Source organism: Octopus bimaculoides, chromosome 3 (genome assembly GCF_046866305.1).
Source record: "Octopus bimaculoides isolate indiv1 chromosome 3, ASM4686630v1, whole genome shotgun sequence".
Lineage (NCBI taxonomy): Eukaryota > Metazoa > Mollusca > Cephalopoda > Octopoda > Octopodidae > Octopus > Octopus bimaculoides.
In genome coordinates this window covers 80,165,555-80,182,422 of record NC_142930.1, presented here as the reverse complement: position 1 = coordinate 80,182,422, position 16,868 = coordinate 80,165,555, and the positions used below count along the sequence as shown (strand labels likewise).

At 42.8% G+C, this 16,868-nt stretch overlaps 1 protein-coding gene across 4 annotated transcripts in view; it reads right to left on the bottom strand.

Moving 5' to 3' along the window:
- Window positions 1–8,579: 8,579 nt before the first annotated feature.
- The window catches only part of LOC106875464 (protein FAM227B), a 158,998-nt gene continuing 150,709 nt past the window's right edge, over window positions 8,580–16,868 (bottom strand). For all 4 annotated transcript variants that reach the window (XM_089349314.1, XM_089349312.1, XM_089349313.1 and 1 more), the window contains one exon: window positions 8,580–8,726. The gene's annotated coding sequence lies outside the window, so the exon portion shown is untranslated. The remainder of the gene's footprint in view (window positions 8,727–16,868) is intronic.

The window sequence follows — 16,868 nt, the reverse complement described above, 5'->3', positions numbered from 1 at the left end:
CCAGTGCCCCTGGACTGGCCCTTCTGCAGGTGACACATGAAATGTTTCGAGTGGGATCGTTGCCAGTGCCCCTGGACTGGCTCATGTGCGGGTGACACATGAAATGTTTCGAGCGGGATCATTGCCAGTGCCCCTGGACTGGCTCATGTGCGGGCGACACATGATATCTTTCGAGCGACATCGTTGCCAGTGCCCCTGGACTGGCCCTTGTGCAGGTGACACATGAAATGTTTCGAGCGGGATCGTTGCCAGTGCCCCTGGACTGGCTCATGTGCGGGAGACACATGAAATCTTTCGAGCGGGATCGATGCCGGTGCCCCTGGGCTGGCTCGTGTGCGGGCGACACATGAAATCTTTCGAGCGAGATCGTTGCCGGTGCTCCTGGGCTGGCTCGTGTGCGGGTGACACATGAGGTTTTTCGAGCGAGATCGTTGCCAGTGCCCCTGGACTGGCTCTTGTACTGGTGACACATGAAATTTCTTCGAGTGAGATCGTTGCCGGTGCCCCTGAACTGGCTCTTGTGTGGGGTTCTGGGATTTTCGAGCGGGATCGTTGCTGGTGTCCCTGGGCTGGCTCTTGTTTGGGTGACACATGAGGTTTCTCGAGCGAGATAAGCGTGGCCTTTGCCAGTACCGCTTGACTGGCCTTCGTGCGGGTGACACGTAAAAGCACCCACTACACTCTCTGAGTGGTTGGCTTTTAAGAAGGGCATCCAGCTGTAGAAACACTGCCAAATCAGATTGGAGCCTGGTGTAGCCATCTGGTTTCACCAGTCCTCAGTCAAATCGTCCAACCCATGCTAGCATGGAAAGCGGACGTTAAACGATGACGACAATACGTACAGACATATATATATATATATATGTATATACCGCCTGACTGGCCTTGTAGGGTTTTCGAGCGAGATCGTTGCCAGTGCTCCTGGACTGGCTCTTGTGCGGGTGGCACATAAAAGACACCATTTTGAGCGTGGCTGTTTTCGTGCGGGTGACACGTAAAAGCACCCACTACACTCTCTGAGTGGTTGGCGTTAGGAAGGGCATCCAGCTGTAGAAACTCTGCCAAATTAGTTTGGAGCCTGGTGTTGCCATCCGGTTTCACCAGTCTTCAGTCAAATCGTCCAACCCATGCTAGCATGGAAGGTGGACGTTAAACGATGATGATGATGTGCAAAGTTAAGGTGAATGAATGGTTAATATTCTCAGAAAGTTTAACACATTCCTGAGTAGGAGCCTCAGAAATATGCTAAAAATTAGATATCCAGAAATTTTGGCCAACAAAGACCTCTCAAAGCCAAGCAGAAACCCATCAGCTAAAAATAAAGAGACATGTGATTATGGATAGGCCATATGCTAAAAGAGTTGTTTTGTTTGGCTAGCTTAGAGTGAAACCCAGAAAAGGAAAGGAAGCAGGATATCCAAAGATCAGCAGAAGAGGAACTGAAGACGAAAAGCATAAGACAACACATTAAGAAGACTACTGTGAGAACCTACATTCTGCCTGAAATCCAAACAGGCCTTAATAATAATAATAATATTAATAATGTACATTATTTTTTTTGTTGAAGAAATGTCATTAATTTTCAATATTCTTTGTACTATGCTGCCCAACACTGTCTCTGATAGTCACCCACACTCCTTTCACTACTGGGCCATACCACCCATGTAATAAGAGATAACACTGAACCCAGTCAAGCCAAACTGATCAAAACATTGTGTAAGTATAAATATGTATTGTGAAAATAAAGTTTTTCATCTGGGAAATTATTACTCAATAGTCAAAAAACTCTTCATACTAATAGTCAACATATTCTCCCTCATCCTCTCCAACTCCTTCAACCCAATGTCTCTGAGTCTTGTCATATAACTGTTCTCTTCAGTGATGATAGGAAAAACTAGGGTGTACACATCCCACTTTCTTCTGTCGTCACTATCTGCAATTCAGTCTCCTGCTCACACTGCACTGAATGAACAGACACAATATAGCTTAGAGTAAGGCCTAGTATTAGAGGGTAGAAGGCAACCTCAACAGTGCTGGTGCCATGATAAAATGCACCCAGTACCCTATAAACTGGATAGTAAACAGAGATAGCATAGGATCGAGAGGACCCGTTCGTCTTGTTGATTTCATAAACTCTGTAGTGCTGATACCATGATAAAACATACAATCCACTCTGCAAGGTGGTTGGTATAGGAAGAGTATTCAGCTAAGGAAATCAAGGTAAAATTAATCACATACAATTCATAGTCCTCCAATTCATCTAAAAGGGCAACAAATCCAAATAAGAACAAACACTGGGATGAACAAAAATGGATGTCAAGCAAATTTAATCTATGCTATTTAGTTCCATCTTGGATACACATTTGGACTGTGTGGAGCTAGCTGTTAGAAGAGGGGGTGTGCAAAAGCCTTGCAAACCTGCTCAAACACTTTCAGTTGTCTGAGAAGTACTGACTGGGTTTTCCAAATGTACCAGTGTAGACATGGACAAACTACAAGTCATATCTAGATATAATATTTTGCAGACCAAATAGATAAGGATGGTATAAGTTGTCCACTTTTTAAAATTGACAGCTACACAGACCACAAATTTGTGATCTACACAGTCAACTTAGACTTCAAAGGAGGGATCTGGGTACTGGAGGCTGAACACATCATTCCTGATGTGCCAAACTTACAGAGACCAAATTAATTAAGTTGGCATTGGCGGCTCAGTTGTCAACAACAAATGGTGTGTTAGAAAGGAATAAAATAGAGGGAAACTTAGAAGTGGTACTTAGGAAAGGCATTGCAACTGATGTGCTGGTGGTGATTCTTCAATGCTGGACCAATTCTTCAATGCTAAGTATGAAGGATGCATTGTCAGAGCTAAGGTGCATGCTTAAGAAACAAGAGAGCGAAAGCCGCTTGATGGGCCACAATAGCAGAGGTCCGTGACAACAAAACCACAATTCAGTCTTTGGTGGGCCAAAATGGTTGCATGGTACTTGAGCTTGAGTAGATGTGAGCGGCATTTTAACAGCATGGACTTCAACAGCTAGTTATGACATTCTTAGCAAGCGGGTATGAGACATTGTGACATGCCAATAACAGCCAAGGAAATATGAGAAGCAATGATGAGCTTAATGGTGGGTAAATCACCTAGTTTGGATGGTCTGCCCTACGAACTTTACTTTTATATGCCAGACTTGTTTGTTGACCTCTTAGCAGACATCTACTATAATTAGCAACAGAATGGGAAAATTCTTAGTTCTGTGAGTTGAGTAGTGGCACTACTGAGAAAGGATCCAAACAAAGGGGATCAATTAGAAAGTTGATAATTAGAAAGCCCATAATGTTGCTGAATGCAGATTTAAAAATCTGGGCCAAGATGTTCACAAAGAGGTTGATGTTTGTTGTCAAAGTATTGATTGGTGATGCACAAACATGCACCATCCCAAGCATATCCATCCATGGCAACCTCCACCTCATGCAATGTATCAAAGACAGGGTGGGTAAAGGACCTGGCATGGGTAGGGCCTTGATAAGTTTGAATCAATCTAAAGCCTGTGATAGGGTCAACTACTAATACTTGGCAGCTGGTTTTGGTCGCATTTTCTGTGGGTGGATCACCACAATGTACAGCAACATCTGCTTGGTAGTTTGAGTGAAATGTTACCATTCAGTATCATGCACTCAGTCCATCAAGGGTGTCTGCTCCCATCTCTTCTGCATATACAAGTTCTAGAGCAAACTACTGCAGAAATTGGAGGTGCTGAGAGGCATCCTGTGCAAACTAGGGTGTGGGAGAACTGTGTCAACACAGGCAGATGACCTCACCATTATAGTGTTCAACACTAGGCTCTTAGGCCTAGTTGGCACTGCTTTAAAGGAATACATTGCAGTGACAGGAGAAAAGTCAGTGGACCTTCAGCTTAGCACCTGGAGAGACAGGTCCATGCTATCCAATAAGGTGGAATGCTGGACAGAGAGACTGGTTAAATTGCTCAGGGTCTGGTTTGATCTGAATTTCCAGGTGGAGGAGAACTTGGATGAGGTGATGAGCAAAATAGCCAATCTAACCTAGAAATGGGCTTAGAGAAAACTATCCCTGAAAGGTCAGGCAGAGGTGGCGAATGCATACATTGCCTCCATTATATATTACCACCTGACCATTGTGCCTTAGCCTAGTTTATGTCTGATCGAACTGGAATGCACACTCTTCCATTCTACTGGTCAGGCACTCCATGTGAATGGAGGGACTGACATGCTGCAGCTGCTGATGCACTGAGGCTATGATATCTCCAGCGCTTCCTTGATGGTGAGCAGGTATGGTCACTGTTTGTCAGGATTTTCCATGCCTCATCTCTTTGACTGAGCTGCAATCTTGGATCATGCAAAGACTGAAGCAAGGTACCTAGCATCTAGAGTGTTGTCAGGCACTCACAGTCCTCTATCAGTTGGGCAATGCAATTAGTAGAAGTTGCAATTTGGCATTCTGTAGAAGGTTAGTGGTAGGTAAGTATAATAACATTCTTGGAGAGGCTCTGGGTGCCAATGAGAATCAACTGGTTGGTCTGTACTGGAGGCCAGGGACTATGAATAATTTCTAGAAATTCTTAACCTGACAGTGCTACTGGAGGGTATTGCCACTTGGGATAGTCTTTACAGGCATGAAAGTGACATCAGCCAGGCTTACCTGAGATGCTTGCAGAGCAACAAAACTGTTCTGCATACTCTCATCCAAGCATTGCTGACTGGTGGATGTATGTTGAACACCTGCTGTTATGAGCAGGATGGATCCAGCTATTAGCTGAGTCCATTGTGAAGATAATCCTACAGCCTTCCTTTGGCCAGAATGGACAGACAATATTTCTTTGACTGGTGACCTTAAGCAAAAGAGGTTATGTGGTGGACCAGATTGAAAGGGCTAAAGACAAATATGTTCCTCTTTGGTCAAGCCCCCATCAACTTTTTCAAGTTTCACTTGAAAAGAAGAGTGAGAGTAGAGAGGGAAGTGTTGCCTCCCAGCACTTTGGTTGAAAGGTGGGTGAATGTTGTAAGAATGGCCAACTCTAAGCATGTGCCTGTTGGTTGAAGGAGGATGATGTGGAGACGGCACTTAGCCTAGTGGTCAGAGCAGCCATACTTTTGTGGGATCTCCATGAGCAGCCCTAGGAAGTCTCCATCTTTTGGGAAATTATTCATTGTTACAATTTTATATTGTTACTATATTTCAACTTTTTAGGTGCCTTTTATATAAGCCCACATTGTATTATCCTGTACTGTCCCTAGTGTCTTGTTTTGTGAACCTTTAGTAGTTAATAAAGAAAACATTATTATTATGGCTACCATTTTGGAAAGACTTGAAGTTCCATAAGTTGTGTTTTTAATCCTTTTGACCTTCTAAGGCTCTATTCTTTCATTTTTATTGTCATCACCTTGTTTCTGACATTGTCTGGACTGCACTGATAGTAGTTTTGTTTAGAAACACGCCCTGTTTTGCAGGAGGTGCACATCAATATTTTTTAAACTTTCACCAACTATTGGAAAAAGCAAATACTTTGCTAGTTTCCATATATATTGAATGGCTGATAAAAAAGTAATCATAATGTTCGATGATGAGATGCATTTCGTGTAGGAAAAAACAGAGAATACTGGCGTAGCATTGACTACAGTAAATGACGTCACCGCCATGCCAGCAAAAACAAAAACCGAGTCTAATACATTTTCATCTCTAAGCAATGTCAAAACTGTAAAGCAGCAACTTTCTAACACATTTGATGATGACAACAACAACAACAGAAACATCAACAATACCAATATTGAAGTGAAACCTAGAGAAAGAAATATAAACAAAGAAAATTCTGAAAGCAACACGAACATGACCACTGCCACCAATACTACCTCCACTGCAGCTGCTAAAGTAGCTACAGCCATGGTGACAAGGGATGCCGGAAAGGGGATTTCTTCTATGAATGTTATAAGAAATCTGGAAGATTTCCCCATAGACAAAGAAGTGAAACTAGCCAGAAGATTTGCAAAAAAAAAAAAATGGAGGGATAGTAGTCCTCAACCCTCCATCTGATGTGATCAAAAACATCTTGAGATGCATGGTTACATACCGCTGCATCAGAATAAAATCACATCGGATGGAAAATCCTTCCGAGAACCAAATCCAAAAATGCCTTGGGTGCATGTGGGAACACAAGGCCCACATGTGTGGTAGTTTGGTTGGGGAAGTGATGGCTTGACGACCGTAGAAGACTTTATTTTGTACCTGGGTGACCTACACAGTTCTCAGCAGTGAACATAAAATTCTGCAAAAAGCCAATGATGACCATTGAAATACAGGAGACGATGAGTGATTTCATAAGTCGCAAATCACCTGGCTTGGATGGTCTGCCCTATGAATTCTATGTAATCACGCCAGATTTGTTTGGCAGCCTCTTGACAGATGTCTACTGTAACTGGGAGCAGAACAGGAGAACTCCTAGTGCTATTTGCTGGGATGTAGTAACACAGTTGAGAAAGGATGCCAAGAATGGGGACATGCTAGAGAATTTTTGGCCCATAATTCTGTTAAACACAGAATTCAAGATTTTGGTTTATGTGTTAGCAAAAAGGTTGGTGCTTGTCATTGGAAGTCAGGTTGGGGATGTGCAAACATGCACAATCCCAAACAGGTCTATCCATGACAACCTTCACTTTATGTGACATATTGTAGAGATAAAAGCTGGCTTTGGTGGGGTTCTGATCAATTTAGCATTTGAAAGGGTTAACCATTGTTACTTGGAAGCTCTCCTAAAAGTGGCTGGTTTTGGAACCATTTTCAGAAGCAATGCAGAGCAGCCCCTGCTCAGTGGTCAAAGTAAACAGCCACCTATCGGAACCATTTTGCATTGCATGTTTGGTCCATCAGGACTTCCCACTGCCACCTTTTCTGTATGTGCTGGTTCTCAAGTCAATGCTGTGGCAGTTGAAACAGTTGAGGGCATACCTTTTGAACTGGGACTCAAGAGGGCAGTGTCAGCGTATGCAGAAGATGTTACCATCATGATGTCAGATGCTTCCAAAGTAGAGATGGTTGGCTTCATTGCAAAGGAGTGAGTCAGTTGCGGGGGTCAAAATCAATGCTGACAAGTTAGTGAGCTTGTGAAGGAGCACCTAGAGAGGCAGATCGATGCCATAAGATGGTGTTGTCAGACACTGGACTGACAGACCAGTTAAACTACTTGAGGTTGGGTTTGGTCCCCACCTCCAGGTGGATAAGAACTGGGACGAACAGGATGGCCAGTCTTACCCAGAAATGGGCAAAGGTGGTGAATGCCTACATTGCCTCCATCATCATTTATTGCCTGATCATTGTGCCTTGTCCCAGTTATTGTTTGATTAGCTTGGAGCATCTCCTGTTTATTTTCTTGTGGAAGGAATACATTCCACTGGTCAGGCAGCCAATCTAACGTCAGCACCTGTTGCATGGTGGCTTAGGCATGCCATGGCTTCTGATGTGCAGACATGTGCTCAGGTTGCACCACCTGCAATGATTTCTTGACGCTGAGCATGTATGAGCTCTATTTGTGAGACACATCTTTCTGCAGCTCATCTCTTAGACAGGGCTGCAGTCTTGGGTGAAGGATTGACTGAGACTGGGTGCCTGGCACCTAGAATGTCATCAGGCACTCACTTTCCTCAACCAGTCAGGCAATAGGATCAGTGGATCTTCCACTTTAGATACATATAGAGGATTAGTGGCAGAGAAGTGCAACAACATCCTCAGGGAGACCCTGGATGTTGATGAAAATGAACAGTCTAGTCTGTTCCAGTGAACTTTTCGGTCAGGGACTACTATAGATAATATTCAGATGTTTTTGGCCAGGCAGTGCTATCAGTTCAGGATAAACTTCATAGGCACAGATGTGCTGTCAGACAGGCTTAACCAAGGTGTGTGCAGAGTGACAAAACAATCCTGCATGCCTTCATTCAGTATCTGGGCATTGAAGGCTTGTGGAGTTATGTTGAACAGCTGTTGTCACATGCGGGACAGACCCTTCTGTCAGCTTATAGTGATGATTGCTCCGCTGCCCTCCGGCAGTTTTCCTTTTTTTTTTGGTGGTTGTGGCAGAAGAGATTTTCTGGTGGACAAGGCTGAAAGGAATGAGGACAGAGACATTCCTATATGGTAGAGCCCACATCAACTTTTTCAAGTTTCACTTGAAAAGGAAAGGGTAGAGAGGGAGATGTTGCCCTCGAATGAATTTATTAAAAGGTGGATGAAAGTTGTGAAAATAGCTAGAGTGGATGGTACCACTCTAAGTGTAAACTTGTGTATACGTAGTTAAAAACTTTAAGACTTGTATAAGTTGGCTGTTGTGAATGCTTTTTCTGCAACCACTATCATCACTTACTACATTGTCAAAAGTCAACCAAAAATATAGATATAAACTCTCGTTTTATCTTTTTGGAGTTTATGTTCTATTTTTACAGCATCAGTAGTGTCTTCTACAATGTTACCTGTGCAAGTATGGAAGAACAGAGGTAAAAATGAAGGCAATGATGATGATAATGAATCTGTTTGGAAGAAGGAGGAAAAGAAGCAGTAGAAAACAAGATATGATTATTTGGCCACACTTTACATAAAAAGAGTATTATTTTTAGATCAGGTCATCTCATATTCACATCACTGGCCAAAGTCAGTGTTTATCTATTAGTTCTGCAATCGCCATTCTGATCTTCAAATTTTCAACCTGGAAAAGACAAACCAACATTGTATAAGGATTTCTTTTGACTATGGAAGCAAGATGTCAGCAAATTAAGCTTTTAGATAAATATATTTAAAGTTTTTATATAAGTAAAGAGGACAGTATCACAAATAACTGAGTAAACAGAATGTGAACCTATAGATGAAGGTTTGTAACAGCTACTATGTTTCTCTAAAAGAAAAAGAGATACTTAACCTTCAATGGCCAAGTTGATCAAGCTGTTAACTGATACTATAAGGAGCCAAAGTTCACAGAGTGGAAGCATTGCTTAATATGTATAGAGGTAACTTGTTTCACTAACCACAAATTCTCTTATTGTCAAGCAACAATTACAGTACATTTTTGTTCAGTCACTATTTGAAACTGAAGTTTATAATGATGTCCCAACAACACAAATAGAATTAGAGCCACTCAATGAATGTTACCTCAAATTGATGGAAAGACAAAACAAAGTAATTTTGTTTATGTTAAAATGTTTTGCTTACCTGACAACAGATTATCAAAAATACTTCTGAAGCCAATGATGTTAGCAAAACAAAATCCCACTTTATTCCTCAGTTACCTTTTTAACTTTACAAAATGTCTCCTTAGAAATTTATTTTCTTTAATTAGGGGTTATTATTAAGGAATTCTACAAATAGATTTATCTACATTACAGCTCTCTTTTCTTGAAAATGGTTCTATTATTTAATTTTTTTTTAATATAGGGATATCGTAGATACATTATAGGCATGCATTTGACAGTTCAACATGACCTGACTAGCCAGAAAGCTGCATTGGGCTCCAACATCTGCTTTGGCAAGGTTACTAGTTGGATGTTCTTCTTAACACCTGACTAGTTAACAGGGTGTACTGAGTTAGGGGTTTTTTTTTTTGGCACCAGCACTAATGAGGTCACCAAGTAACTTGCTAAACAAAACTTCTTGACAAAATGGAGGTACAAGTTAAGGGATGTGGCTTTGTATCAGATATTGAGAGATTAAAGAATGATAGGGGAACAAGAATAGATATCTTGCTCTAAAGGAGGTGAGGGAGAAAAGATGGTGGAAATGAGATACCGTGGCATACCTTCAAAATACAAGAAGGAGAATAAATAGGGAACAGGAAAAGAGAATTGAGGATAACTGGGTGGGCATATTTGCGAGAGTGTGAGTGGAATATGACAGATGGTAAAAATGAGGATAGAAATGAATGCAGTGAATAATGAACATGGGTAAGGAAAACAGAGGTGGGTCAGAAAGGAGGAGGTAAAAGGTGGGCTGAAGACCAACAGTATAATAAAACCATAGATAGATGAGAAATAGGGAGAAGAGTGTGGTGAAGAGGGAAGAGGTACAGCAATAGATACAGAGATTTTTGGCACACTGGCTGGATATAGTGAATTACAATAAAAGAGATAAGTGTTGATGACAGACATGAGAAAGTGTTCAGGGAAAGGGGGCATTCAACGTAAATATAGTGGCAAGGGAAGTAGTTCCAAGATGAGGGAGTGCTTGTGGCACTGAAGTTGGGTTGGAATATGTGCAGCTCTGCTTTCATACAGCTACAGCAGCTGAAGAAATAGAGCTAAAGTCGAGGGGTGAAAGATGGATAAATGTTAGAAAAATGTGTTGTGGAAGACACATACAAATTGGATGTGAAGGAAAAGATATGATATGCTTTTCAGACATCCTCTTTTGCTGAGATGGATGGGTTTTCTCAAGTTCAGCAACTTGTGATTTCACTTGATCCTTTGTCATCTCTTTCTATGAGGCCCAACAACATGAGGTCAGTGTTCACTAATTCATCTCATATTTTCTTGGGTCCTCTTCTTCCACAGATTCCATCTATATTTAGCTATTGGCACTTCCTTTGTCCTCATCCAAATGCATCACATGACCATATTAATGCAGTTCTCTCTCTTGCACACTACATCAGATGCTTCTTATGCTTAACTTTTCTCTCAAAACATTTGCACTTTGTCATACATGCACACAGGGCTGGATTTATAGGGGTGAGGAGGGGCAATTGCCCCAGGCATCTAGATATTGGTGGGGAGCCCCTACTAGGAAAGGTATGTAGCATTCAATACAGGAACCCCCCCACTCCCAGCAATCTGGCATAATGAAGCTCTTTTTCAATATACAAATGTATCTTGACTTCTTAAAAAATGTAATGGATTCTCTTTTGTGATAAAAACCTGTAATAATTCGACCGTGCGAACCAAAGGAGATGGCGACGTAGACGGAAAAGGCTCCTTTTTACCATGTCGCATGGTCGAACACAAAATAAGATAGAAGGCTCGTCATGAGAGATACAAGCCATAGTGCCAGTAAAAGAACTTAGGACAGACAACCGATATATATATATATAGAGAGAGAGAGTAAGTTTATTAACATAGTGAAACTGTTTGTGTCTGTGTGTACGTGCATGCGACATATATAATTAACACAGTGGATAAGTCAGGCCTTCGTGTACAAGAGAATGTATACAACAATGTGAAGTAACGGACAGTCGTATAAGCAATAGTGTGTGTACAATACATGAGAGTACAAGTGTGCGTGTGAATGAGAGGAAACACAGAACATAGAAAGAGTGTCTGTAACATAGACTGTAAAAAGTCTTAAAACACTGAGATAGAGAAATACCAGTTCGTATTAGAGTTACACAAGGAGATAGAATGTTCATACGCAGGAAGTTGTGGCTAAGTAGCAGAGCTGTGGTATCACAATATGTGTGTTGTGCGTCGAATGCTGTGACCGTTTACCTAATACGGAATATTCTCGCGTGGTGGAAACAATCCACTCAAACAGTGTCGATATAAAACCGAGTGTGTTGATATTGGTGTGTACCTGGTGGTGGGGTTGCTGGCGCACGACATTGTGGTAGACAATACGACTACTGTCATTGGATTGGGCTTATTTATAGTTGAAATAGGGCTCACCGGAAACCCAGAAAAACTCTCTTTCACGTGACCTTATCTCAAGGCCATGATTGGATGTAATGCCCCCTTAGCAAGCAGAACATGGGGACAATTGCCGCGCAAATAAGAACCAATCAGGATGGTGGACAGAAGGGTCCAAGGCAGCCTAAGGCTAGATGTTAGCAGCTTCGTTATCATTTATGATTGAATGCCTGAGAGAGAGGTTTCACTACAAAGCCATAGATTTTTACCACTTTTTTTTTACCACCAAATAATTCAATCAAAAAACAGTTTATACCCAGTTCCAAAGCAGTTACAATTCCCAGAGGAATTGTAGCTGCTGTTGGGGCAGAGAAAAGGGAAATAACAGAACACTCCTGAAACTCTGTGTGTGTGTGTGTGTGAGAGAGAGAGAGAGAGAGAGAGTATAAATGTATATAATGATTCATAAAAAAATATTGTCTCTGGGCCAAATTAAGCCAAATTTTTTTTTCAACACATGACTGAGCTTGATCTTGGCTTCACCAATAGCAGTTAAAGGCATACACACACACACATTTCTACTTCCAAACTTATTTCAGTGGGGATTTGAAAACTGTTCTTATTTTATGAAGCAAGTAAATAAAGAAAACTTTTGAATTTAGTTTTAATTATAAAATTACATCTCTCAACAGCTAAAAGCATTCTTTTTCAGCTTTAGAATTATTGTATATATATTCAAATGTTTCATTAAATCGAACCTTTTTTCTTTTTCATTTTTTCATATATTTTATGTCATTCTGTCAAAGACTTGGAAGTGGGGCAAAAATGATAACTGTGTCAAAATGAATAATTTCTGATTTCTTGTTATTTTCTCTCATTTTGTACCATTACATCATCTTTGGATGTAAAATTTGGTCAGTATAGTTTACATAGTTGTTGTTGAAGTTGAGAGTTTGAAACATAGGTGACAGGTACTATTTTCAAGAAACTTTTTCTCAATTTTGACCCAGTTGTAATTGTGGTAGCTAATAAAATATCTGGATAATTTTTGGTGAAGAAGCTATAAAGAATATTTTATGTTGAGTTTTTAGATTTAGCATGAGTTTCATTAATTTCATAGTATGTACTATTTTTCCATAATCCTCTTTCATTTGACCAAGATATTTTAAATTTTGCTGTATTTCTGATATCTAAGAATGGATATATATGTGTATGACCCTTTTTCCAAATTTTATTTTGGAAAAATGGAAGGGCATATTTAGCTTGTCTTGTCTTACCCATATTTCCCTGCCTAAATTTTATTTTATAAGCTCAAAAAGAACAGTGATAATTTTCTGAAAGTGTTCTGAATACATTATAGGTTTTACTGTGTTTAGAGAAGATCTTTACTTCGCTGCTATAGTTTTGGCAAGGCAGTGTACATTTGTAAAAAAATATATATACTTCAAAGTAAAAAATGTAGTAAATATTATTCATTGTGTCCCACTTACCCCTACTGGAAACTGGAAAAGCAGACTTTTGGAAACAGCTATTTGAATTTCCCGTTTTTGTTTCTACCCCACCTCTCTCTCTCTCAAATACACACACACACATACACACACATCATGCCTTTGGAGCAGCAAGAACAAAAAAAAAAAGGATGTTTTGTTTGTAATTTTCTGTCATTTTATCTTATTCTACATTCTAAAACATTTGTAATTTGTAACTCACATTAAAAGAAAAAAAACTCTTACCCCACTCTTCTCTCCTTCATTGTACTTTTCACAATGAAGGAAAAGTCAAACACCACAAGTGGTTGTGTGGAAAACAAAATTTGAATTTTGAGAAATGTATCTATAAAGCGACATTTTCACTCATTTATTTAAACTTTCTCTGCTAACTCATCAAATTCAATTACATGAAATAGATGGGGCTTAAGATTTAAATTTGGTAATTTTCTAAGATTTTAATTCTTGTGTATAAAAGGCCCATCGAACTCAAAGTGCCCCAGGAACCCCATGGTTTAAATCCGGTCCTGCATGTACACTGACATTGCACATCTGGGGGAACATGCTGACTTTATTTCTTTCTAATTTTCACATGTCCTCTACATTCACAGCCTACATTTCACAACCGTGTAGCACTGGTATTCATACACAAGCATCAAACAATCTATCTTTTACTCTTACAGAGAAGGTTTTTTTTTTTTCAGCACATCCTCCTCTGACTAACAGAAACTGTTGTGCTATCTCCAAAGTGCTTCCAGGACATTAAAGAAAATCTATTTCTTGTGCATCCTTTGTGTTTGTTGATACTGTAAAGCTTCCACAAATACTACACTACTTTTGCTGTTAATATTTTGGAATTCCACTGCACTTCTTGCATATCCATTGTGTGGTGTTATGGGCTGTGATGAGCTATGTGTTGTGGTGGAGAGGGGTGAGGCAAACAGAGGTGAAGCCAGACCGGAAGGGCCAGACTGGAAGGGTCAGATCGGAAGTGTCAGACTGGAAGTCGGCGACACGCGGTCGAAGGCTAGCACGTGGGGCCAGTGAGAAAACAGCGACATTACGAGAAAGACGTGTTCTGATTAGGAGCGATCGTGTACCCCGCTGCGGTCGGCAAGGTAAGGTCCAACGCTTCATTCTGTCCTTTTACTTCTTGTTGTCTTCTTCCTCCATCACACCACAAGCTATTTCGGCCCATAAGAAAAAAAAAAAAAAAAAAATGATGAGTGTAGTCCGGATTGCTAGTGATATAATTAAGCCGTTTTGCGGCGACACGGACGTAGTCGCATGGCTAAAGAAGATGAAGCTGGTCGCGAAGCTCCAAGGGATATGCGACTTGGCAAGTTTTCTACTGCTCTACTTAGATGGTCCGGCGTTGGCGCTATTTTTAGAGATGGAAGAGAGGGACCAAGTTAGCACGGAGAAAATAGAAATCCGCTTGATGGAGGCCTTCGCAGAAGGAATGTTCGAGGCGTATGCTCGCCTGGGGAGAGCGAAGTGGACCAGCGAACAGGTTGACGTGTTTGCCAACGAACTTAGGAGGTTGGGTAGACTGGTGGGGTACGAGGGAGAATCGCTGGATCAAACGGTAAAGTTGGCGTTTGTGACTGGGTTTCCTGACAACCTGTCGGTCGAATTGCAGAAACTGCCGGACGTGAGTACCATGCCCATGGCGGATATAATATCGAGAGCTCATATGCTAGTTTCCTGTCGTAGGTCGACACCGCTGGCAGCAGCGGCGACAGCGGCGACAGCAAAAGGTGGCCGGCCAAGGAGTGGCGGAGAGGGGTCGAACATGGAACGTGCGCGACCGTTCAAAGGACAGTGTTTCCGGTGTCAGGGCCCGCACATGGTGCGAGACTGTAAGTTACCGAAGCCTGAGGTCATCTGCTACCGTTGTCGTGAAACGAGGCATATAGCCACCGAATGTCTGCAGGGAAACGGTCTAAGGGAGACTACTGCGCCAGCGGTCTCCCTTTCAGATCATTAACGGCGCAATTTTTTCTACCCGTTGTTGATGTGCTAGTAGATGGGAAGATGTCGCGTGCCCTTGTGGACACGGGCTGTACAACGACCCTGATGACTCCGGGAGTGGTAGAGACGTGGAGTGGAGAAAGCAGTGTGAGGGCAGTCGACGGTAGAGAGGTATGCTGTGAAGGCATTACTGACGTGCAGATTGAGGTGCAGGGAGCAAAGCTAACGCTGCAAGCAATTGTAGTTGGCCACTTGGTGGATGAGATTGACGTGGTGTTGGGGATGGACGCTATCAACCGTCTTGGTGGCGTTAGGATTGCAGGAGATGAGGTCACGTTCGGAAGCGTGGGAGCATCGTGCGCCGTGAGTCGGGACCGCCAGGGAGAGCAGAGCCCCGTCGAGGACAGCGCCGCTTACACCATCGAAGACAAAGATTTTCAAGGGGCGTTTGATGGTCGGAGGTGGATGATAGAGTGGCGATGGAAGGACGAGCCCCCACTACTAAAGAACAGGGTGAGCTGCTACCAGCATATGTTGAAAGGTCATGCCGGCATCGAGTTTGACGAGGAGGTAGAGAGATGGATCAAGGAAGGAGTCCTTGTCCCGTGGAAAGAGGAGGTGGTGAGTGGAGTGCTGCCTCTGATGGCGGTGGTGCAGCCGACGAAAGGAAAAGTCAGACCGGTGCTGGACTTTAGGGAGCTGAACGACCATATATCGTGCCACATGGGAGGCGAGGCAACGGACGTTTGCGGTGAGACATTACATGTGTGGAGACAGTCGATCGGGGCATATTTGCAGCTCTGTGTGAGTGACAAGCTGGCATATTTGCAGCTCCGTGTGAGTGACAAGCTGAAGTCGGCATATTTGCAGCTCCGTGTGAGTGACAAGCTGTGGCGATACCAGCTGGTGCAGTACAAGGGCCGGACGTACTGTTTAACCAGGCTGGGTTTCGGGCTGAATTCCGCTCTGAAAATTATGGCGATGGTGCTCAAGTCCGTCCTCGGGAAAGAGGAGAGGATAAGGAAGGCCACCAGTTCCTACATCGACGACATTTTGGTTGACGAGACTGTAGTGCCAGCCACCGAAGTAGTGAGACACCTGGAGAGGTTCGGGCTGATTGCGAAGTCGCCTGAGTCGATGGTGGGGGGAGCTGCACTGGGGCTGAAGCTACAAAAAGACAGATCGCGCGAGCTGGTGTTCCGGAGAGGAAACGAGATCCCTGAACTGGGCACCAGCGTGAGTAGGCGGGAACTGTTCTCGGTGTGCGGGAAGCTGGTGGGACATTACCCGGTTGCAGGATGGCTTCGGACAGCATGTAGCTTCATCAAGAGACGAGCCGAAGGAGCAAAGTGGAATGACAGAGTTGGGGAGAAAACGACCGACATGATGCAGGAAGTCTTGGTCAGAGTGAGAGCAGAGGATCCAGTGAGGGGCAGTTGGTATGTTCCCAAATCAAAGAGTGGGATCGTTTGGTGTGACGCCAGTAGCATCGCAATAGGGGTCGTCTTGGAATGGGAGGCACCGTGGTGGAAGATGCAGCCTGGCTCAGGAAGATGGATGACTGCAACCATATCAACGTGGCGGAGTTGGATGCCGTGCTGAAGGGGGTGAACCTGGCCTTGATGTGGGGGCTGTGCACCATCGAGATTAGAACCGATTCGGCCACTGTGCTTGGTTGGGTGACGACAGCCCTCACCAATGAGCGGAGGGTGCAAACCAAAGGGGCTGCGGAGATGCTGGTAAAGCGCCGATTGGGAATATTGCGGGAGCTAACCGCTGAGT